Genomic DNA, 22875 nt, shown 5'->3' with positions numbered 1-22875 from the left:
GTTTTCTTGGAGGTCATCCCCGATGTTGGTTTTATTTACAAAAACAATACACACGTGGCAAAAAGCTAAAACAACACTGACGCGTATCAACAGAAACTGAAAGTGGCCTGGAATTCTACCTCCCTCAGAAGGAAGGATGGCTAACAATTTGGTTTCTCTCAGTCCATGCCAGTGTCCTGTGTACACACGGAGGTACCTCTCCACCAGGCCTCTATGCATACGTATATATCTTAAAGGGAACATACTGTAACACAGGTCTGCAGCATGCTTGATTCCCACTTTTCATTTGGACCTCTTTCTATATCATTGGATCAACTTCATTTTTATAACACATGTACAATATGTGTGAATTCCACGGACAGTGGAATACTTCTGGAAAATTGACTTACGTTTGAAAGTTCTGGTAAGACATACATAAGATAAAGTTGACCGATGTAGCCGTTTTTAAGTGCCCAGCTCAGGGCCCTTAAGTACATCCACACTGTAGTGCAAACGTCCCCACAGTCCATCTCCAGAACGGCTCATCCCTCCAAAGGGAAACTCTGTGCCCAGGAAACAGGAACGCCGCCTCCTCCTTGCCCTTCGCCTCGGGTAACCACCCTTCCACTTTCCGTCTCTGTGAATCTGGTTACTCTGTGAGGACTCTAAGTACTTCCTATGAGTGACTTCATGTAGGTGGAATCGTACAGTAGTTGTCCTTTTGCAACTGGCTTATTTCACTTAACGTAATTCTTCAAGGTTCACTCGCGTTGTAGCATGTGTCATAATTTCCCCCCTTTTGAAGGCTGAATAATATTTCGGAGCACTTTGAAGAAACACAAGACGGGTAGTAATTCTTTTTTGTTTAAGGCATTTTTAAAAATTGCAGTAGAGTTGATTTACAATGTTGTGTTAATGACTGCTGTGCAGCAAGGTGACTCAGTTGTACATATATACGTTCTTTTTTTAAAATAGTCTTTTCCTTTATGGTTTATCGTAGGATATTGAGTAGAGTTCCCTGGGAGTGATGCTACAATCCAGAAAAATCTCTAGTAAACGGCATCCTGTCTTTTCTGCACTCACACCCTCTTCCTCTACTGAGTAGGGCAAACCTCAGAGATGGCGGTGTCGTGAATAGATGCTCTTAACTCCCACCCCACCTGCCTAGTAATCCTCCTGGGATGTGCTACAATGCCTCTGGCTTCTTTTCCAGAATTGAGTGTCGGACAGTGTCCCTCACTGGATATAAACACGGTAAAGGTACCATTTAAGGTCATAACCCTCGTGCTCCCCTCAGGCAGGGGCAGACGTGCTCTGACACGTGGGACTGAGGGCAGAGCCTGCTGGTCAGTCACAGGTATCACCTTTTCACGAGGAAGCCCAGAACGGCCGCTTGCTACCAGTTACAGCTGTAGCCTCCCGATATCTGAGCTGGAAGGGACTCCAGCGCTGACTCTGGAGAATTTCTGCATTCCGTGGAAATGGGGATTTTTGGGGGGTAGGAGGGTTTCGCTGACCATGTGTGTGTCCGCCTGGCACTCGGGTCTGGCTCTCGGGTCTAGCTAGGGAGGGCCATGCCGCCCAGGGAGGCCATACAGTCTTTTCACCCTTGAAGGTGAGCCCACAGGGCTCGCCAAGGTCCTTGATTTATGGGACCTGCTTTTGTTTCACACGACAGCGAGCAATACCTGCCGGTTGCCGAGCACCTGCCAGGTTGATTTTTAGCGCTACCACTGTTGAGAGCAAAGGCTGTTGGCAACATCCCGGAAACTGCGGGGGCTGATTGGTCCACCCAGTTTATTCTGGGTGTGGAGCAAAAGACCTGCCAGACCGTAAATGGAGTAGAACCAGTTCTGTGTGCAACTATCCATTCCCATCAGACGCTCCCCCCAAATCATCTCCTGCCGCAACCAGCTCTTCCCACGGGTAATTGGTGCGCTGACCTTCCAGACATAAGAATGCTTAATGACGTCGGAAATCTGGAGCTGCCGAAGTCATCAGGATCTGGGAAAGCCTGTGCTGGAGCCGTAAGGGGGCAGGGTGTTCTGGGGGGAGGCCCCCTGGATGAAGAGGCGGGGACCCTCCTGAATCAGGGCTCAGGTACATCTGGGCGTGGAGGATCTCATATGTTACAGGCCATCCGCCATCCTCGGTTTCCCATCTGGTAAAAGAAGAGGGTGAATTATGTGGGGTTTTTTTTTTAGGGACCAGTTTCCAAACTAGGCAGCCCATCAGAATCACCTGGGACACCTTCACAAAATAGCTCCTGAATGAGAATTGCCCACAGTGAGACTCTAGAGTCTATCTTTTTAACACGCTCCCCAGATAACCGAGGCTCAGGCAATACCACGTGCTCTGTGCTCTCACACACCTGCCATAGTCCTTAGACTCACCAATGCACAGTTTTCCATTTAACATGTTGAAGTTGGGGTGAATCTTACAATTGATAATTAATAACAACATAAATATAATAAATTATAATATAATAATGATAGCAATGAATGTAATGACTCTTCCCTCCCCCCATCAAAAAAAAGTGGTTAAAGAATTGTGAATGTTGCATTCAGTGGTATTTCTAAATTAAGGCAACACCACCTCATCTCATTTCTATGTTTACAGCAACCTTACAAAGCAGGTGTTGGGGAAATATTTATCCCCTCTTCCCAGTAGAAGCAGACTCGAGTAGGTTGGGCAGGATATTGATGTATTGATTCAGTCAGTATTAATAATAAGCATCTTCTCCATGAGAGGTGCTGGGTTAGGTTTGGGGGTGCAGAGATGAACAAGGAACTGGTTTCCATCTCAAGGAGCTCAGAGGCTCGTGGGGACATAGCTGTACCCATGGCTGGTTCAAATAGCGGCGCCAGAAGGGCCCATGGGAGCCGTGGGGAAAGAGTGATTAGCTCTGACCTGGGGGTTAGTAGTGGACCCACTTCCCCTCCTTCCCACTTTCGCTCTTTGGCCCTCACGCACCCAAGGGACTTATCAGAGTCAACGCCATGTGGAGGAAAGAGCTTGGACTCTGGTTATAATCTGCATGTTACCACTTTATTCATCCAACAAATGCTTGGAAGGCTTTTTTATCAATGTGGAGCCCAGCACCAAAAAAAAAAAAAAAAGATGGACAAGACAGACACGAGCCTTCATTCTTAGCCTGACACACAAATATTAAATAATTTTGCACGTATTAAATTCTCTGCAAGAGGAACATATTGTAGCATCCATGGGAGACCAGGGTCTCGGGCCTCATTTGGGTGTGAGGTTAGTCCCTTTAGAGCTTGGGATTTTGAGGCTGAGATTGAAAAGATGAGCAGAGGTTGTCCAGGCAGAAGGAGTGGTACAGGGAAAGAGAGGGGAAGAGCGGGAATAGGGAACGGGACAGACCGGCATTATTGCATTTAGGAGGCGACAGAGGTGCCTTACAGCAAGAGCTGGGAGGTGACAGGGTGACGGGAAGGGGTGAGGGCGGCAGGGGGAAGGGCTTAGAGGCCTGCTGCGAATTTGGGACCTCCCTCCAGGACAATGGGAAACCAGCGAAAGGTTTGTGTCTTTTAAAAGTACTTACTGTGGTAAAATATACATCGCATAAATGTCAGCATTTTAACCATGTTTAAGTGCACAGTTCAGTGGCTTTAAGTACATCCATACCGTTGTGCGGCCATCACCGCCATCCATCTCCAGAACGTCATCGTCCCGAAGTGAAATTAAACAGTGACGCCCCAATCTCCCCCTTCCCGGCCCTGTGACCTGCCTCCATGAATTTGACTGCCTCAGGTCCTTCCTGTAAGAGGCGTCACACAGCATTCGCCCTATTGTATCTGGCTTATTTCACAGAGCACTCTGATGACGCTACGATACGGATGAACCGGATGTGTCAGGTTCATCCGTATCGTAGCGTCATCAGAGTTTCCTTCCTCTTTAAGGCTTCACAGTATTCCATCACATGTATAGACCACATTTTGCTTATCCAGTCATTGGTTGGTGGACACCTATTACAAGGTTTTAAGGCAGAAAGTAACAGTCCCATTTAGGTCTCCCAGCTAGGAGGGGGAATCAGAAGATTCATCAAAAGGTTTATTTGGGTGTGGGGAGCGAGGGAGAGTCAAGCGCGTATTACCCCTAGGGGATGGGGCTGCCATTTTCAAGGAGGAGGTGCAGGTGAGGGGTTGAGCTGTGGGTACGTGGCGTTTCGGAAGCACGGGGCCATCCAAGCGCGGATTTATAGATCTGGAGTTCAGTCTAAGCTGGAGGCTCAGATGGGAAAGTCGTCAGCAGTCGAGGTCACCATCCAAGTAGCCATCGAAGCCGAGGGGTACATGTCATTCCCCAGGGCGAGGGCGCAGAGTGAAAGCAGAGAGGTCCAGGGGGATATCCCTGGGCGACTGTGATGTTTAAGGTCTAGTTGAGTTGGACCATCTGACCAAGAATGGTGAGCTAGAACATTCAGAGGGTACAGAACCAGAGGAGTGTGCTGTCATGAAAGCCGGGGAAGAAGAAGGGCTTCCAGGAAGAAGGAAGTTAGTTAAGGGAAGACCAAACATGTCCATTGATTTCAGCAGCACAGAAGTAATTGGTTACGTGGGTGAAGGCAACGTACGTGTGTGCGACACACACCAGACAGGGGTGGATGGAGAAACCAAGGACACTGATACAAGGGAGGTTACCAGCTGTGTGTCCTTGGTCTAGTTGTTCAACCTCTCTGAGCCTTTATTTCTGAATCTGCAAAATGGTGAGTAGTGGATGCTCAAAAGACTCCCAACAACTCATTACAGCCGTGCACTCCGGGGTGGTAGGGACCCTACCTACCGGAGGTTGGTTGAGGGGATGTCGCTACCTCCCAAGCTGAGGCAGGGTCCCAGGAGCAGCAGGTGACCTTGACCTGGTGGCTGACTCCCCCCTTTCCCCGATCCATAGCAAGACAACAAAAGAGGCATCTTGAGGAGTTGGCGAGTGTCGTTCTCAACACCTGTACTCGGGTCTTTAAAGGGATGGGGGATTGGGAGTGAACATAGAGGGCCAGCCTCTTCTGCTGCAGAGAAATATCTCTGGTGTTTGGTTTCTGGGAAGCCAGTGGAGGAGAAAGGAGACCGGGCTTTGGTCTGAGCTCTGGGGGTTACTGGCCGTGCGACCTTGGCATGCCACTGCTCTCCACCTGCAGAGTTCTTACCTGTGAGATGGAGGCTTCGCCAGCTAGAAAATTCTGGAATGCATTCCTCACTGCTGGTGTGTTTGTATTACAAAGAGGTCCCTACCAGAGAAGGTTGTTGTGCTCCCTTGGACGAAAAGATGCTTCTGCAAAAAGCCAAGTACGTGCCTAGCTATAGTCACAGTTAACTTCCAAAACAACTCTGTGATCTGGGTACCGTTAGTCCCATTGAAGAGAGGATGATACCTAAGTCTCAGCGGCCAATGACTTGCCCAAGCAGGAGAGACAACGTTTGTTCCAGGCGGCAGTAAGGTATGTTTGGGCAGGAATCATGACTTTAAGCCGTAAGGGACCACTTGCTTCTCCTGCAAAAGGAATCAGTGGAGTAGGCCGCTGCCTGCAGGAACCCCCAATATTCTCTCCTGTCTTGGAAGTAAATCTAACCTGATATTCAGAGACACCCATTCCTTGATGTAATCAAATTTCCTGGTTTATATTCCATTTCTCCCCCGAATCCCCTTATTTCTCTGCTCTAGTCTCACTGACCCCCTCTGGATCCTGCTTTTCCTGCTTTTTAGACCTTTGTGCTACTTACTTGGGCCTGGGAGACCCTTTTCTCGGGACACACACAGTTGAAATTCTGTCCATCCGTCAAGGCCCGTGACCCTTTCTTGATCTCCTAATAGGCTGTGACATTTTCCTCCTTCGGGGTCTTTACTGTATTTCATACTACTCTCAGGGTTTTATGTTTGTCTGCCTTGAGCGAGCGTCATCTGTCTGTTTACCACCTTCGTATTAGAATAGTGAGTCTTTGAATGTCCTACACGCTGAGCCCATGACAATAGCTGGCACATAACGGAGGCTCAGCGGCTGCTTGAAACGCATCCATCCTTAACTGGTCTCGGGCTTGTGCGTGCACTCATCCATCCAGTACCTGATTGTTAGGGTCTGTGCAAGGTCTCATGCTAGGGGTAATGTTACAACAATGAATACGATATTTCACTGACTCTGGCTTGGAAGAAATGTCCCATCAAATAGCCACTTGTTTATTCTGGGTGCCGCTTAACGGCTGGCACGTTTGCATGGTGTGTAATGCTTCCGATGAGCTGTCAGACCTCACGGTTCCTTGGTCGGAAGGGTGCTGACCTCTTCTGGTATTTGCTCCAGGTATAGTCCCACGAGGGCAGGAAGGATAGGAGGACAAGGTGAAGGCCTAAGTAGGGCAGGGCCAGGACGTGGCAGTCTGAAAGAGGTGTCCGGGAACACCGGGGAGAGAAGAAAGAATCCAAGATCTCCCCGCAGGCCACGTGGCTTCTGGAGTTCCCACCAGGCTGTCAAGGTGAAGGCGGCATTTGCTCTCAAGCCATGGAGCTCAGAGCGCCGCAGGTTGGCTACTGGGCAGGTAAGCCCCCCTGTGCTGGGCATCAGGACCAGGCAGGAGACAGGTCATCCTGGCCCCGGGTCTACACAGTCCCACTCCGCCGCCACCTGTGGACTTGAAAATCCAACTTCCTTGCAACGTGTCCGGCACTAAAGCAGGTATGATTTTTTAACAGTGTTGAGAGCAGAGTGTGTCCGAACAGTACTGGAGCAGCTTCTTAGCAGGACAAAAGGGGATGCACTGCCTACCCGGCACCCCTGCCTTCCCCTCCTCCCCCCAGAGCTGCGTCCCCTTGGTGAAGCGTCCCCTTGGTGACCCTGGGCAGTGCTGAATGCTGGGTGCTGGGTCCCCAGTAAATTATTACATGTCTGCAGTAAACACACTGGCTCTGAGCCAGACTTTGGGTTGTTTTTTGTTTTCTTGTTATTTAACAAATATTTATCGCAGACAAATATTTGTGCCAGACATTATGTCTGAGAATAAACAACACCTTTCTGGGAACACTCCTAACAGCGATCATGTTACGTGTTGGTCATTTGTAGGCAGAGCTGGAAAAACTACACAATTCTTGCCATTTGGATCTGTTTTTCCAAACCCCTTGCACACCACCTGCTTGTTATCCACGAGCCAGGCTTTCTCATCGTGGGAAACTGCTTGTACTGTCTCCAGACAGTACAAGCTGGGCGCTTACCCACATCATAGAAAACCAAGCCAGATTCTCCAACAAGGGCGCAACCAGAATCCTCAGCAAGTCCCTCCCTGGGCCCTGGTTTCCTGCTTATTAAGAATGAGTTTATAGGGCTTCCCTGGTGGCACAGTGGTTAAGAATCCGCCTGCCGATGCAGGAGACACGGGTTCGAGCCCTGTTCCGGGAAGATCCCACATGCCGCGGAGCAACTAAGCCCGTGCGCCACAACTGCTGAGCCTGCGCTCTAGAGCCCGTGAGACACAACTACTGAGCCCGCGTGCCACAGCTACTGAAGGCTGCGTGCCTAGAGCCCGTGCTCCGCAACAAGAGAAGCCACCGCAGTGAGAAGCCCACGCACCGCAATGAAGAGTAGCCCCCGCTCGCAGCAACTAGAGAAAGCCCACGCACAGCAACGAAGACCCAACGCAGCCAAAAATGAATGAATGAATGAATAAATAAATTTATTAAAAAATAAGGAATGAGTTTACAAAACAGAAAACAAACTTATTGTTACCAAAGGGGAGTGGGGGAGGAATAAAGTAGGATTTGGGGATTAATGTATACAAACTACTATATATAAAACAGATAACCAACGAGGACCTACTGTATAGCACAGGGAACTACACTCAATATCTTATAATAACCTATAATGGAAGAGAATGTAAAAAAAGAATATATGTATGTATATATAACAGAATCACTTTACCATACACCTGAAACTAACACAACATTGTAAATCAGCTATATTTCAATTTAAAAAAAATTTTTTTAATGAGTTTATAGGGCTTCCCTGGTGGCGCAGTGGTTGAGAGTCTGCCTGCCGATGCATGGGACGCGGGTTCGTGTCCCGGTCTGGGAAGATCCCACATGGCGCGGAGCGGCTGGGCCCGTGAGCCATGGCCGCTGAGCCTGCGCGTCCGGAGCCTGTGCTCCGCAACGGGAGAGGCCACAACAGTGAGAGGCCCGCGTACTGCCAAAAAAAAAAAAAGAGTTTATAAAATAGATAAACAACAAGGACCTTTTGTATAGCACAGGGAACTATTCAGTATCTTGTAATAACCTATAATGGAAAAGAATCTGAAAAAGAATATATATACATACATATATAACTGAATCACTTTGCTGTACACCTGAAACTAACACAACATGTTAAATCAACTATACTTCAATAAAAAAAATTTGTTTTTAAAGAATGAGTTTGGCCCATACAATCTCTAAGGTCCTTTATTTTTTGCGTTTTCGTCTGTAACGTGGGATGAAGCCTCTCCTTCGCGGGGAGTTTATGCGCCGAGGAAGCCTTCGTTGCATCCAGGCTGGGTTACGGGACCAGGCAGTCCGGTATAGCATGGTGGACCTGCTGTCCTGGTTATCCTCCCAGAGGAACCAGGTGGCCTCGGGCAAGTAACTTTCCATGCCTCCGTTTCCCCATTTGTAAAATGGTGGTAATAAGCGTCTCTACGGCCCCTGACCCAGCCCACGGCGGCACAGGAAGGACCCGGGTCTCTGGAGGGAATTGGCTGTGGCAGGGTTTGGGAGGGGCTGGAAAGGCAGGTGTGCTCATAAGCTTACAGAGCTCGTCACAATGTTCCAAGGGCCTTCTAGATCGACTGCCGTACCTGTGCCGCAGAAAGGACGCAGTCCCGTACAAAATCCACTTTCTGAACGAGAGTGTGGAGGGCTGGAGGGACAGCCATGCGCGTGGAGAGCCACTATTCAGCCTTCCCCTGGGAGAAGCCCTGGCGTTTTCCCCCAGATTAAGGCAGGCTGAGTGTGCTGTGGCTTTTCTCCAGGCAGCCCTCATGTTTCTTCTTTGCCCTCAGCGTTTCTGCTTCCAGAAAAAGCTAGATGGACTGGGTAGTTCTTTGCTGCGGGAGATGCCCTGTGCCTTGTAGCAGGAGGTGTTCAGGGCACGTCTGGCCCCGACCCCCTGGATGCCGGTCGCACCTTCCATCGTGGAAGTCGAAAATGTCTCCAGACGTTGTTCGATGTCTTCAGAGACAGGGGGAGTGAAAGACAGAATCTCTCCTGGTTGAGACCGCAGCTCGCAGGAGGATCTGAAGTTCCTGGGTTGGGGGGTGCTTGTCCCAGGGGAGCAGCTGCTCAGGAGGCGCACGCAGACATCCGTCCAGTGCTGGGAGGGTTTGCTGAGTGAAGGAGGCTGCGTGGTGTCCTCAGTAAAGTCTAGGATTGGGTTTAAGTCCTTGCCTGGCCGCCCACCAGCTGTGAGATCCTGGACAAGGCGGTCATTCAAATGTTCTGAGCCTCAGTTTCCCACCGTTCAAGGCTGTGGAGAGTGACAAAGTCCAGCTCACAGGATAGTGTAGGATAAATGAGATGCTATGGCACTGCTCCACGCATGTAAGTCACCATTATTTTCAGAAGGTAAATGGAACGCGTTCTTTACTATTGTGGGTGACCAGACTTGAAGCAAGGGGCAGATTTTAGTGAGACATAAGCTCTAGTAAGTAAAATGTTTCAACACTCGGGTGGCCATTCAGAGGGTAGTGAGACCTCCTTTCGAGGAGGTATTCAAGCCAAAGCTTGAAGGCTATCTGTCCCCTTATCTAAAATGGGCTTTGTTTTGTTCCCTTGTTTCCCCTTGGTCCAGATCTTTCTTGCTGCTTTGTTCTGAAGGAAAGACCTTTGTCAGCCTCTAAGAAACCCAAGACTTTACTAGCGGTTAGGGAGGGAGGGTGTTTTCTGAGAAGTGACGTCTCAGAGATGACAGTATACATTGGTTCTGGGCCATCTGTGTGGCACTCAGGCTCTGGAAAAGAAAGCGTTCCTCAAGGGCCCTGGGCTAGAAGGAGCTTCAAGACATATGCTGTCCGGGTAACTGAGGCAGGAGGCCCCTAGCGCTCACAACCACCGTTGTGCATCGCGAAGTGGGTGCAGCACGTGTTGGCAGAAGAAGCAACGGGTCCAGTTTCGGGTCAAGGTGTGAAAATACATTATTAGTCGTCAACAGCTGTTGGACACCTAGTCAGAACGCGGACCTCGGTTTTTCTGGATGTGCCCATCCTCCCCTGTGGCCAGTGGAGCAGTGGAAAGACGGGCCGAATGGCGGCACAGTAGTTTGTTTTTGACGGAACTTTTCCTCTTGATGACAGTGTGATTCACGTGCAGTGACAGTTGTTTACGATCGCCGAGGTTCTCGGATGGTAAAAATCATCATCTCAAATGTACCTCATTAGTCTTTGTAGAGCTGCACCTCTAGTGAAATAATGCAAATTTCCCATTTTTAATACATTAACCCTTACTTCTAAGACTGAGTTAGAAGAGGAGTTTTCAACGCGGGTTGACTTCGCCTCCCAGGGGACATTTGGAAATTTCTGGAGACATTTTTGTCATAACCCAGGGGGAGGTGTTAGTAGCATCTGGTGCACGAGGCCGAGGATACTGTTAAGCATCTAAGCATCGTACGGTGCAGGGAACAGCCCTCGGGACCAAGGACCATCTGCTCAGAGTGACAACAGTGCTGAGGTTGAGAAGCCCCAGGTGAAAGACAGGTCACATCTTTCAGCTCTACCTCTTATTATCCTGTTCCGATTCATGCTGTGCCCATGTCGCCTGCCACGGTGCCACGGCGTGCCTGGGTTCCAGGAACGAGGATTCATTGGGAGGTCAGTGGAAACAACCTGGATGTTGTGGGCTTGATCTTATCCAAGATAATTAGCAGGAGAGCCAGCCACGCACGGATCTGTTTCCCTTTACTCACGGGCAAACAGTTGCGGAGCTCCTAGCCCACGGCGGCCGTGCTGTGGCCCAGGCCTGCCCTCTCACCAGCCGGGACCCGCGGGCAGCGGGCACAGGAAACAGGGGCTGGGCAGGAGCGTGTGACGTAAGGGCCGGGGAGGTGAGGTGGGAGATGTCCCTGCCCTGCTCTGAGGTTCTGAGCCATCACCGGGCTTTACAAACAATCCTGGGGGTGGGTCACAGCTACGGAAACCAGGGTGGGGGGCACAAACAGCGTTAACAAGGAGCCTTTCTGATCGAATAAATGTGCGTGAATTACTCTTAAACAGCCAACACAATTTTTCATTCTTGGACGTCAACCATTTCCTTTGAATCGAAGTATCACTGGTTGGTCCATTCATCCCACGACGTCCGTTTACCGTCTGCTGTGTGTCTGGGACCCTGCTCGCCCCAGGGTCGGTCACGAGCAGGGGTGCGGGGCTGCCCCGGCACCATCACGCCGTCCGCTTCACGCGTGGGCCTGGGTCCGTTTGCCAACATGGGGAACTGCTGTGAGATTCGGGATCCTCGGTCTGGAGGCCGTGACTGGCGAGACTGGAGAGGTTTCTCAGACGCCCACGAGCGAGGCCTCTCACTGCTCCCCCGGGGTCCAGGCTGCAGGGGGCACGAGGCTGTGGTCAAGGGCTGCAGCCCAGCCGGCGATACTCCTGCAGGGCCCCCCTGTTTGGACAGGTGGTGGCTCTGTCTCTGATCCGACTCAGACAATTCGAGGACAACCAGGGCCCCTTGATACTGGAACACTTACTGTAGTGGATGAGATTAACCTAGAGGGAGAGATGGACAGCAGACACAAATGGTGCACACCTGTGTGTGTGTGTGTGTGTGTGTGTGTGTGCGTGTGCAGGAAAGAATCAGTGTGTGAGAAAACCGAGGCAGCAGAAAGCATGACGGAGGTAGTTTAGAGGGTGGGTCAGGGCAAGCATCTCTGAGGAGGGAGCCCGTGAGCTGAGTTGTGGACAGGACGAGGGCGCGAGCTCTGTGCGGGCTTTGGAGCGAGAGTCGTCTCACTGCTGCTTCCCAAACCTGCTCCTGTGTGCACACAGCTACATGCATGTGCACACGTGTGCACGCCACACAGACATATACCACACATACATACGATTTCATGACAGGTAGAAATAAAATTGTCAAGACTGTTACTATGTGAATATTTCTGGTAGACTTTGTTTTTTAATTAATTAATTTATTTATTTTGGGCTGTGTTGGGTCTTCGTTGCTGCACGCGGGCTTTCTCTAGTTGCGGCGAGCGGGGCTACTCTTCGTTGTGGTTCACGGGCTTCTCATTGCAATGGCTTCTCTTGTAGCAGAGCACGGGCTCTAGGTGCATAGTCTTCAGTAGTTATGGCACGAGGGCTCAGTAGTTGTGGCACGTGGGCTCAGTAGTTGTGGCTCGCGGGCTCTAGAGCGTAGGCTCAGTAGTTGTGGCGCACGGGCTTAGTTGCTCTGCGGCATCTTCCCGGACCGGGGCTCGAACCCGTGTCCCCTGCATCGGCAGGCGGATTCTTAACCACTGAGCCACCAGGGAAGCCCTCTGGTAGACGTTGAATGGTGTTTTCTAAACTCCTATGACACGCCTGAGAGTTGGTCACAGAGCGTAGGTGTCTCAGGGGGCACAGAGCGTAGGTGTCTCAGGGGGCAGGGACACGGTTTCAGAAGCAGCTCTGCCACCTTCTTCACCTTCAACATGTGAAGGACTTTCCAGCAGACTTCAGACTCGCCGATGGCTTAAAGGCCACATCAAGGGCAAATAAACTCAGTGATTGAGAAAACTTTGCTTAGCAAACAAACAAAAGACCCGTCTTATGGATCTTACACAGGCTGGTGCAAAAGCAAAATGATGATATAGTTTAAAATTTTCTTGTTAAAGAACGAAAAAAGACAGAGCCTAGAAACTTCCAAGAAAGGTTATTTAGTGAAGAAATCTGCCTCGTGCTCTGGAATCGTGTGTGTTTGTTTTTGTGTATCGTTCTCATATCAATCCAATCAGAGAAGCAAGTCAACCTGACGTCACTTTCCAAAGTTAATAATGTCATTTTTCTTGCATTAAATTAACGATTCTTGGGCTTCCCTGGTGACGCGGTGGTTGAGAGTCTGCCTGCCGATGCAGGGGACACAGGTTCGTGCCCCGGTCTGGGAAGATCCCACATGCCGCGGAGCGGCTGGACCCGTCAGCCGTGGCTGCTGAGCCTGCCTGTCCGGAGCCTGTGCTCCGCAAAGGGAGAGGCCACAGCGGTGAGAGGCCCGCGTACCGCAAAAAAAAAAAAAAAAAAAAAAAAAAAATTAACGGTTCTTTTTTTTCTCAATGGACCTGAGTCACAGTCTCTCTTTCCATTCCCTGGGACGTGATGCTGTCCCATCTGAAGCGGCAGAAGGACCTGTTCGTTCCGCCTCTCTGAAGGGAAGTGGAATCCCCTCTCCCTTCAGGAAAATTTACATTATTTCACTAGAGATGCAGCTATGTCAAGACTAATGAGGTAAATTTGAAATGGTTATTTTTACAATGTGAGAATCTCAAAGATCATAAACAACTGTGACTGCATGTGAACCACAGGAAAAGTTCTGTCAAAAATGTTTAACCAACAAAACGCTTCACTTTTCTGTAAGTTAAAAAACAAGGTTAGTCACAGTATTCTAAAACTGCCACTGACCAGCCAGAACTGCTTATTCCTGCTACAGGCCATGTTCTTAATGATCTTCATACTTTCCGGCGATACAGTCATGAGAACAAAGAGCAGTTAAACACTTGGAAGACAGAGTTCTGCAGACCCTGACAGCATGTTTCCTAAATTAACTGCACAGCAGCAAAAAGTGATCACTGAACAGCTTCTGTCGTGGGTAGACTGTTCGAATTTTAAATTCCTTCAAATACAATCCGTGCATAGGAAATGCAGATCCAGAGTCTGTTTCTTTCATGGAAGGGTAATTCCCATGAAACCACTGCTTGATGGAACTGAGGAAGTGATGAAGACAAAATCTAAAAATATAGAGTTACTTTCTTCATTTTGTATAAAAGCTAAAAAAGAAGATTCTGAGTTTGTTGACGAGTTTGTTTGTAACCTTTCTTCTTTCATTTCTGTGGATATCCTGGTGAGACTGTGTTGCCTTATAGGTGTTCTCGAAGCAAAGCACAGACATAGTTTAAGTACCTAGTATTCCCTGCAGGTAGCACAGTCCTCACCCTGACTTGGATACACTAACAAGCACAAAGCAGACTTTAACCCTGGAGGGAGACAGTGTTCTTTCAGAATGTTCATAGGCCTTCACTATGGGTAATCAGCATTTCACACGTAATTTTTGTTGAATCTCAATTAAGGAAGGACAGAACACACAAACAGAACAGTGACTGTCTGTGTTCAGTGCCTGTAGGCACACTTCCAATGGACAATGCGTGCGGAGATCATTTTCCTTTTTTTCTGGGTGATGTTTGTTCTGATTATCCTTATTGGAATGCAATTTTATGTTTGTTGAATCGAACAATAAAAATAAGACTAATTATTTGTACGCCTTTTAAAAAATGACAGTCGGCATACACAAACAATAGAAGTTTTCTCCAGGGAGCGTTTGGGAAGCACAGCTCTTAAGGATGTGATGATCCGGAGGGGAGGTGATGGGCAGAACCCGGGTTCTGATGGCTAGGCAGATGGAGCGGGGCTGCCAGCTCCGTGGGCACATTTTGGCCAACTTAGCTTTCTTTCTGGGATTTGGATTTCTTTGTTTTCTCTGAAATTGCTTTCTCTTTAAAAAGGTTGTGGTGGTAGAAACCTGGAATCCCTGGCGGGGTGCCTAGAAGGACCATTTCCACAAGCAAACAAGCTGCGCTGGCTGACGGTCCTGGCGCAGGATGGGGCATGCTGTCGCCCTCTAGTGGTCGGACGGAGACCTGCACACACTCCACCTCCTGGGGATCGCCTTCCTCTCTCTTGTTACTCTGGAGCCTTAAAAAAACTCCTGTCCTTTTTTTTTTTTTTTTTTTAACATCTTTATTGGAGTATAATTGCTTTACAATGGTGTATTAGTTTCTGCTGTATAACAAAGTGAATCACCTATACATATACATATATCCCCATATCCCCTCCCTTTTGCGTCTCCCTCCCACCCTCCCTATCCCACCCGCCTAGGTGGTCACAAAGCACCGAGCTGATCTCCCTGTGCTATGCGGCTGCTTCCCACTAGCTATCTATTTTACATTTGGTAGTGTATGTATGTCCATGCCACTCTCTCACTTCATCCCAGCTTACTGTTCCCCCTCCCTGTGTCCTCAAGTCCATTCTCTATGTCTGTGTCTTTATTCCTGTCCTGCCCCTAGGTTCTTCAGAACCAATTCTTTTTTTTTTTTTTTTTTAGATTCCATATATATGTGTTACCATATGGTATTTGTTTTTCTCTTTGTGACTTACTTCACTCTGTATGACCCACTCTAGGTCCATCCACCTCACTACAAATAACTCAATTTTGTTTCTTTTTATGGCTGAGTAATATTCCATTGTATGGACAGATGATCCAAAATGAAAATAAATAAGGAAACACAAGCTTTAAATGATACATTAAACAAGATGGACTTAATTGATATTTATAGGACATTCCATCCAAAAACAACAGAATACACATTCTTCTCAAGTGCTCATGGAACATTCTCCAGGATAGATCGTATCTTGGGTCACAAATCAAGCCTTGGTAAATTTAAGAAAATTGAAATTGTATCAAGTATCTTTTCCAACCACAACGCTATGAGACTAGATATCAATTACAGGAAAAAATCGGTAAAAAAACCCACAAACATATGGAGGCTAAACAACACACTACTAAATAACCAAGAGATCACTGAAGAAATCAAAGAGGATAAACTCCCGTCTCTTTTGATTAACATGAAAACCCTACACTTACATCCTCCCTTCTTGTCCCAGAGATTCTTAGGGATGCCTGCCTGGAATTCACTCAACTTGCTGCATGTCTTCGTCAGCTAAGGTTTGATCCCATCTTTCTTGAAGCTTGTAAAAAAAATTAAAGGTTCCCCCCCATATATCAATTAAAGATAATACTGTAACCTTGAATATACTTACATAAACAGCCTCACCTCGGCAAGATTCTCATCTCTTACAGGGCCACACATTCCTGAATGACGATCCATGCTTCAGGTCGTGCTGAACATCCCCATTCCTTCAAGTTTTCCTATTACTTTAAATTGCATGTTTTAGGGACGGTGATGGAGGTTCTGTGAAACAGGTTTCCATCGCTCTGGCTCCTTTGGCTTCCCTCCCTCCTCCTTCTCACCTCTCTTCCTATATCCTTAGCCTGTCTTGTCTTGCGGAGGGAAAACCGCTAATAGGAGTGGAAACCCAGCCCCCAGCATGCGTGGACGCTGCTTCCCGGCGAGTTAGCTGTGTTAAGTCGTTTATTTCACCCGTACAGCCTCGGGTCTGCGGTAAGAGCTTAGCGATGGGCGGTGTGTCCACTCTGCTCGGGTGGGCTCCGGAGGTGGGGTTTCTTCCCGTGGACCCTGAGAGGGAGGGAAGTAATAGAGACCACGCGTCCCGTGGTGTGGCTTCAGAGAGACCCTGACACCCATCACCCACCGGCTCCGCAGAAGCTCTTCCCGAGTCCCTGCCGTTCCCAGGAGTGACTGCTCCCCGAGCTTCCCCAGCTCCTCTGCTCACTCCCTAGGCACCCCAGCTTCCCCGGCCTCGACTTTTGGGTCACCCTTCTCGCTGTGCGCTTTCCTAGCTTCTGTACGTTTCTCTGAGCGGCTTGTCTCTGTGGTTTAGTCAGTTTCACGCGGGGCTGCAGGCCCCTGTGGTCCACTTCACGGCTCACCCAACCTCAGCTGCAGCCTGGGGCCACATTTCTGGGAGGAGGCTTATACATTTTCCAGGACTGTCTCATGTGTGGGGGGCGGGAAGGTTCCAGAAGGTTCTGGAACCCAGGTAAAGTTACTCCAGGGCCTCGACAACCACAGCCCCTCCCTGTGGGGCTCTCTGGGGGTGCCTCCCAGCTTCTTCCCCATCACTCGTTTGGACTTGGATGTGCCTCCGTCAGGTTCTCCAGAGAAACAGCCCATTTCTTTAGTTTAAATGATTGGCTCGCGCCATCATGGAGGCTTGGCCAGTCCCTCGCCATCACAAAAGACATCCAGTGGGGTAGACCAGCAGGACCCAGGAAGAGCTGACGCTGGAGTTCAAGGCTAAAGGCCGGCCGCGGGCAGAATTCCTTCTTTCTGGGGGGAGGTCCGTCTCTGTTCTGTCCGGGACTTCAACTGATTGGATGAGGCCCACCCACGTCATGAAGGGGTAATAATAACCTGCTTTATCAAAGTCCACCCACTTAAATGTAAATCTCATCCCCAGATACCCTCATAGGTACATCCAGAATAACGTTTGGCCAAACGCCTGGGCCAGCAGGGCCCAGCCAAGTGGACACATAAAACGAACCGTTGCAGGGAGTTTCTCAGGGGTACCATTCTCTGTCATCAGTCTCCCTCTTCCTTACACTGTGGGTTTCCAGCCGTCAGAAGCTTTGATCGGACGGCATTTGAGGCCCCTTAGAAATGGTGGCCATGCCCTGGGGCAGTCCTGAAGGCTCTGGTCTTGAGTCCGGACACCTGTTTCATACTCGGAGGCTTTGTCACATCAGGAAAGCATTTCAGTTTCACGAGCCTCATCTGTGGACCAGGAATCGTTATGTTCCTCTCGCGGGTTTGTGTAGAGAAGGAAATGAGGGAGTACGTAGGAGAGCGCTTTTAAGCCATATTTTAGATTGCGACCTATAATATTGCAGTCACCCCCCCCCTTCCTTGGAGACGGTCTCCTCTGTTTGCTCACTGCCCGGTCCAGTCACACGAAAGCATCGGCGGACAAGAGGCTGAGTCTTGGCGAGAAGGCACCCTGGGGAGAGTGCAGGGCTCTGTTTATCAGGTGCGTCTGGCTCAGGAGAAGGCTGGGAAACCCCCCTGCTGGGGCTCCTGCACCTGCTTCCTGCTCCATCCGGGCTGTCATCACCTCTGGCTACATCTGCCCGTCGGGTGGAGACAGGGTACCACTTTCTCCTCCCCGCCAGGCCGGCAACCAGGCCGGAGGGGATGCCGAGGCCCCGCGTCAGGATCGATGTCCTGAGGCTGCTCGGAGCAGAGCGGGGAAGGCCCGGGGAGCACCCTCGAGGTCTTCAGAGGCGAGAAGGGGCAGCAGAGACAAGGGAGAGGAATTCCACCTTCCTCCGGTTCTGTCAAAGCGCTTCCTGTTTCTAGGCTTGAGTTACTCTCTATCTGGTTCACATCTCAGGGCTCCTAAGGGCCTGAGGAGACAGAGAGTAAACAGACCCAGTCTTGGGTTTTCAAGACCTCATGGGTGAAATCTGGGTCAACGGGGAACCAGACATCCAGCTGGTCCGGAACGGCAAGGACCTCATTCTGTCTTTCTGGTGAGAGAACAAGAGTTCAGTCGGGCAGACCTGTCCTGTCAGGATGGAGTCAGTAAACTCGTCAGATCAGAGCCGGTGAGAACGGAGCTGCCAGCATCTGGTTTTCTCATCAGAGAGAATAGACGTGCCATCCCAGGGCCATCTGCTTCGTGGCCTGCCCTGCGTTAGGGTGCCCCGCAGGGGAGCAGACTGGGGGCTTTTATGGCTCCAAAGCTGGAGGAGGATTTTACAAGAGACTCTTGGGACCTCTCCATCTGCCTCTTTTTCTCCTTTTCTTCCCCTGCTTCCCTCCCTCCTTTCATTCCTATTTTCTCTCCTTAAAAATGTTAACTATCCTTGCCCTGGACGATTTTCCTCACTTCCCCTACATCCTCCAGAGATTTCTCTCAGGACTCATAAACAGCGATGGTAGCCCACATTCCTAGACCCGAAGTGGGTTTTCTCTTGCTCTAACTTGTCAAAGAGAAATCTTGACATGAACTAAATCATCTCAATTTTGGATCCCACAAGAGTGGTAGACTCAATCCCAGCATCACAGAAGCACTGGGTGTTGGTGTTGTCATAAAAACTCCCTCAATTCCTTCACTGGACACAGACTCGTTTCTGACCCCCAAGGACATCTGGGCTGAAACTACAACTTGTGCTTAATGCATGAGATGAAATTTCTAATCAAGTCCTGGGAGAAAAAGCAAAGGTTTTTACGGAAGAAATCACATGGAAAGAAAAAAGATGGAAGCATCTATTTAAAAAAACAAACAAAACAGAAAAAACTTTCTTTAAAAACTATTTTTGAAAAACCTTGTTTCATTTTTGGATATTGAGGAAGTTGATCTGTGGCATGAGAAAGGAGGAATAAGAGAAATGAGAATGGAGAAAACAGGGGAAATGAGTAGAAATAAGCTAATTTTTGCATTGTGGTAACTGAGAAAGAGTTTGCAAAATAAAAGTCATCCACCACAGGATTACCCCATGACATTATTTTGTTTTGTTTTATTTTTTGCGGTACGCGGGCCTCTCACTGTTGTGGCCTCTCCCGTTGCGGAGCACAGGCTCCGGATGCATAGGCTCAGCGGCCATGGCTCACGGGCCCAGCCGCTCCGCGGCATGTGGGATCTTCCCGGACCGGGGCACGAAGCCATGTCCCCTGCATCGGCAGGCGGACTCTCAACCACTGCGCCACCAGGGAAGCCCCCCACCGCTATTCTGGATCTTCCTTTCAAGGAGCCCTGGAAGATCCGATCAACCTGCCACAAGGTCTTTTCTAATGAACTTCCTCCCCCGTGAGCGGCCGTCCTCATTCTCCGTTGGCAGCAGCGTGACTCCCGGCCCTGCCGCTCGCCTTGGAGGCTCCGGCCCCTGCCTCACCTGGACACCGTCTCCGTAGATGTGGTCACAGGAGCGCCTCAGCCCCGGATTTGAGAGGAACACAAGGCGAGCGACAGCTGGGACTCAGGGAGCAAGAAAACGCAGTGCAGTGGCGGCTCCTGCCGAGGGGAGCGCGGGGCCCCGGGGGTTGAGGAGTGCGTCTCTGCACGAATCCCGGGATGCCACGAGTTCCTCGGGCTTCTGGCTTCAACCTCCTGATTCTTCCCGGCCTTCCGGGACCTCAGCTCCAGAACAGTGAGGCTTCTCCACGCCCTCCTTGCCACCTTCTTGGTCATCTTCCAGGTACTGCCCGGTAAATACCAACCACGACGATGCCTTGTCTTATCATTATTTTGTTTTTTCCTTCCCTAAGTCAACCATCGTCAGAAAGTAAAGCATTAGGGAGCTACTCATAGGTCACCTCCACGCCCAAAATCAGCTATTGAAAAATTAGAGAATAAACCGGTTGTTGTGTCTTCATGACGTTAAGAGTCTTGTTTGATGGTAAACTTCTGCCCACTCCCCTTTCCTTCCAATGACCTGGGGGATTTGAGAACCAAATCAGTTGAATCACTTGGTTGGTACAACCCAGTGTGGAGCCAAAGTCCCTTTATTCCGGCCTAGACTGGAGACCTCTTGCCACGCATGCCACGGTGGTGACCTTGAGTCTCGCTGGGCGAGGGTTCTGTCTGATGAGCCTGTGAGAGCTGGCGGGGTTTTGTATGGCGAGGAGGTGGGGTGATCAGTGAGGCACAGTGGGCGTGGTCACTGACCCCGCGGTTAAGGCCCACTCGTTCCCATCTTACGTCGGAACAAGAGCGTGAAGAGACATGGGGGGAAAAGGAATCCCGGCAAGAGAGCCGAAGCAAGGCTCCTTGGGTCCAAATAAGAGCGAACGATTCTCAAGGCGGCTCAATCGACTGTTTTATCATTAGGATCGACTAAAGGGACCGCGGTTTCCCATGGAAGGGTAGGCAGTGGGAGGGAGACAATTATAAGAATTAAATTTACATTATGCTTTAAATTTTGCCAAGCGTTCTCATTCACATAACATATGTAATCCTTCAACCATTTCGGTTTACCAATCCCATTTCACCGATGTAGAAAACAAAGCTTGGCATGGTTAATAAATAACTCACCCAAGAGGACAACAAAGGAAGGAACATAATCTGAGAGTTTTCTTTTGGCTGTCGGACAGGAGTCTGTTGTACAGGAGAGGGGAGTTATGGTTTCCTTAACAATCTCAGGGAGGCTGGATATGAGAGAATCACTACGGTGGCGTAAGGGGAGGAGGGGAGGGGTCGGGTCTTGGTCCTGGGACACTCCCACCCCCGGCTGTACTGAGTAGAGTGCAGGGTGGGAAGGGGCACGTGCTAAGGGGCGTTGTGGCATTGGGGACGTGCAGGCTGGAAGCACGTGGATACAGAGACTACCCAGAAGCATCAGTCCGCGTGGAGATGCGCGAAGAAGCCTGCTGGAAGCCGGGATTTGCAATGGCAGGTCAGAAGCCTTCTGCCCAAGGCTGGAGTCCTCAGGGAGGGGTGATAACTTTGTGTCTTGCTTGTTCACCTTTCTTGTCTAGGGCATGGCGTCTGCTGTACTTTGCTGAGTAGGTCGCCTCTCCACTACAGGTGTCACTGTCCCTCCCTCTGGTGAGGGAACAAGCCTTGACACGACGGGCTTTCTGCAGTTTACAAAGCACATCTAGGAAACGAGGGGGGAGCAGGAAGTAGTGCCAAGTGCCCAGGAACTTGGAGGACAAAAGGAAGAACGACAAGATACACTAACGTTCTTCCAAAACCTAAACAATCACATGGGAAAGAAAAGCGTGTGCTCGGCATTGTGGTGATGTAACAAGGAAGACCAACACTATAGTTGGGTCCCAATCAATGAATAATTAAAGAAAATTCAGAGCAGGTTTACAGCTGAACAATGGGCGTCTGTAAAGATATCCAGATACAGTTCCTAATGTAGTTTCTCCACTTGTTCTTTCTTGGCACTGATTTCCTGTATGTTCTTCCTACAGGGATTGTCGTAGGACTTTGAATATTCCTGGTGTCTGCAACGTAAGTCCGCAGTGTACCCTGTCAGAATAGTTTATCTGTCCGTGAGTGGAATGGTCTTTTAATTTTTCCATTACACAAGTAATGATACTGGCCTTTTGCAAAACATCAAGAATCTAAAAATTATGTAGAAAAAAACCCATTATAATCCATTTCATGCTTCCTTTAGAATATAAATTAGTTTTTCTCCAAATGGAAAATCAATCAACTCTGCATGATTTATTAAAGAAATAGTCCACCTCCCTGCCTCCCCACTCGTGTAAAGGCTGCTTTTATCAATAACTAGCTGTCAGCGTCTGCGTGGTCTGTTGGTGGCTTCTCTGTTTTGTCTCAGGGATTGTTTTTGTTCTTCGGTCAATGCCACATATTTCAAGCCGCAGCATCATCATAAATTATAACTGGTAGTGAAAGTCACCATGTTGCTCTTTATGAAAATAACCTTGTTTATTCTTGCACGTTTTCCCTTTACAGTGAATTTTAAAATCAGCTGGTTAATGTAAAAATCTTTATTTTTACATCCTAATTTCTAAATTGTCACTAGTCTATGGAAAGTTATGAGCCAATTTATCATTCTTTTAAGATGCTATAGTAACTTTCACTTGATTCTAATAGCCAGTCCTTATGGAAGGAGACCAGTAGAACATCCTGCAGTGATCCCTCCAGGGGACCAGCCTCTGATGCTGGGACTGATCAAAGAGCTTCCATTTCCTGAGCACCGTAGAGCCCGGGGTCCTTGGTTCTCAACATTCCGGGGGTCGGGAGAGGCACCAGGACACTCCTTACTAGCCCCAAAAGAGCAGTTGGGCGGCACCATATGTTCCACAGAGGCCCAGGGAGGCTGAGAGAAGGCAGGTAGCTGCTGGCTTCCCAGGGGCGCCTGTGGGTCGGGTTGGAGGTCCTGGGTGGGCCAAGGCTGCTGAGGTTTCCCTCCCCACCCGGGGACACCGTCTCCAGCCCCCGCGGCCTGTTGCCTTTGACTCGGGGCCTCGGGGTCTTCATTAGCTCCAGGGGTCCTTTGGGCTCTTGACTCTCCCAGAGGAGGAAGCCTTCCCGTCCTATTCTTCCAGCACCCACATCTGGGGACAGC

General features: G+C 49.5%; 1 long non-coding RNA gene across 1 annotated transcript in view; it reads left to right on the top strand.

Moving 5' to 3' along the window:
- The window catches only part of LOC137216226 (uncharacterized), a 154648-nt gene that overhangs the window by 129580 nt on the left and 2193 nt on the right, over positions 1 to 22875 (top strand). Inside the window, exon 2 of the long non-coding RNA XR_010939641.1 lies at positions 21752 to 21791. This is a non-coding gene — a long non-coding RNA (uncharacterized lncRNA). The remainder of the gene's footprint in view (positions 1 to 21751; positions 21792 to 22875) is intronic.

The sequence above is a fragment of the Pseudorca crassidens genome, chromosome 21, assembly GCF_039906515.1.
Source record: "Pseudorca crassidens isolate mPseCra1 chromosome 21, mPseCra1.hap1, whole genome shotgun sequence".
Lineage (NCBI taxonomy): Eukaryota > Metazoa > Chordata > Mammalia > Artiodactyla > Delphinidae > Pseudorca > Pseudorca crassidens.
Note: the sequence above shows the minus strand (reverse complement) of the source record. Positions and strands in the feature narration are given on the sequence as shown.